Source organism: Colobus angolensis, unplaced genomic scaffold, assembly GCF_000951035.1.
Source record: "Colobus angolensis palliatus isolate OR3802 unplaced genomic scaffold, Cang.pa_1.0 Scaffold43, whole genome shotgun sequence".
Classification (NCBI taxonomy): domain Eukaryota; kingdom Metazoa; phylum Chordata; class Mammalia; order Primates; family Cercopithecidae; genus Colobus; species Colobus angolensis.
The window spans coordinates 5,555,389-5,557,765 of NW_012117710.1; positions in this window are offsets into that span (position 1 = coordinate 5,555,389).

Sequence of the window (2,377 nt, forward strand, 5' to 3'; positions counted from 1 at the left end):
CATAAATTGCACACACTCAAAAGGCAAAAAGGAGGAAATCAAGCCAGCATTTCCAACCCACAACACTAACATGTTCGGAAAAAAATATTCTGAGGCTGAGGCCAGGACTAGACAACTCAAGATTTTGTTTCTGTTGTGACAGGGTCTTCTCTGTTGCCCAGGCTGGAGTGCAGTGGCACGATCTCAGCTCACTGCAGCCTTGACCTCCCAGGCTCAAGCGATCCTCCCACCTCAGTCTCCCAAGTAACTGGTACTACAGGCACACACCACCATGCCTGGCTAATTTTTTTAATATACTTTTTTTTGAGAGACAGGGTTTTGCCACGTTGCCCAGGCTGGTCTCGAACTGCTGGTCTCAAGTAATTCTCCCACCTCAGCCTCCCAAAGTGCTGAGATTACAGGCGTGAACCGCCACGCCTGGCCTTTTTTTTTTTCTTTTTTAATTTTCAGCAAACATTTATTGAGCCTTTATATGGCCAGCACTGTGCCAGGCTCTTCTTTTTAATTACTGTGGTAAAAATCACATTCCATAAAATATATAATCTTAACCATTTGTAAGTGTATGTATAGTACAATAGTGTTAACTCTTGGTGCATTATTGAATGAGAGATCGCTATAATTTATTCAGCCGGAAAAACAGAAACTCTGTATCCACTGAGCTGCCACCTCTCCCCTGTTCCCCTACCTCCCAGCTCCTGGTAAACATCACTGTATTTTCTACTTCTAAGAGTTTGACTACTGGCCCACACCTGTAATCTCAGCACTTTGGGAGGTTGAGGCAGGCAAATCACGAGATCAGAAGTTCGAGACCAGCCTGACCAATATGGTGAAACCCCATCTCTACTAAAAATACAAAAATTAGCTGGGTGCGGTAGCCTGTAATCCCAGCTACTTGGGAGGCTGAGGCAGGAGAATCACTTGAATCTGGGAGGCGGAGGTTGCAGTGAGCTGGGATTGCGCCACTGCACTACAGCCTGGGTGACAGAGCGAGACTTTGCCTCAAAAAAAAGATTAAGAGTTTGATTGCTTTATCTAGGGACATCATATAAGTGGAATCACATAGTATTTGTCTTTTTCAGACTGGCTTATTTCACTGAGCATAATGTCCTCAAGGTTCATCCATGTTGTGGCATGTGTCAGGATCTCCTTTTTTTTTTTTTTTTTTTGAGATGGAGTGTTCCTCTGTCACCCAGGCTGGAGTGCAGAGGCGTGATCTCGGCTCACTACAACCTCCACCTCCTGGGTTCAAGCGATTCTCCTGCCTCAGCCTCCCAAGTAGCTGGGACTACAGGCACATGCAACGACACCCGGCTAAATGTATTTTTAGTAGAGATGGGGGTTTCATCATTTTGACCAGAGGCTGGTGTCGAACTCCTGACCTCAAGTGATCTACCTGCCTCGGCCTCCCAAAATGCTGGGATTACAGGTGTGAGCCGTCACGCCTGGCCTAGGATCTCCTTTTTAAAAGCTAGATTCATGTTTTTTGTTTGTTTTTCATTTTTATTTTTATTTGTTTTTGAGATGGAGTTTCGCTCTTTGGGCTGGAGTACAGTAGTGTGATCTCAGCTCACTGCAGCCTTGACCTCCTGGGCTCAGGCAATCCTCCCAGCTCAGCCTCCCGGGAGGCTGGGACTACAGGCACACACCACCACACCTGGCTAATTTTTAAAATACATTTTGTAGAGAAGAGGCCTCACGATATTGCCCAGGCTGGTCTCAAACTCCTGGACTCAAGCGATCCGCCTTGCTCGGCTTCTCAAAGTGCTGGGATTATAGGTGTGAGCCACTGTGCTCAGGCTCAAGTTTTTAAAAAGTGCAAAAATAGATCCCATGTTGCAATCAGAAACATACAGTGGCTTAGAAGCAGACAGTTGAGGCCAGGTGCGGTGGTGGCTCATGCCTGTAATCCCAGCACTTTGGGAGGCCAAGGCAGGCGGATCACCTGAGGTTGGGAGTTCGAGACCAGCCTAACCAACATGGAGAAACCCCGTCTCTACTAAAAATATAAAATTAGCCAAGCGTGGTGGCGCATGACTGTAATCTCGGCTACTAGAGTGGCTGAGGCAGGAGAATGGCTTGAACTGGGGAGCTGGAAGTTGTAGCGAGCTGAGATCACGCCACTGCACTCCAGCCTGGGCAACAAGAGTGAAACTCCATATCAAAAAAAAAAAAAAAAAAAAAAGAAGAAGTAGACAATTCAGGATACCTAGATCAGGACTTCAGACTGTTTCCTTGGTAAAACAGCGGGCATCTTCACTTCGCCCCAAATATATCCTCCTACCAGGATGGTATGCACCCTAGTGTCATCAGTGAACAGTTTCTCTCAGGGATACCTGCCGCCTCTCTTAAATGACCAAACCTCCAGCCGGCACCCTCT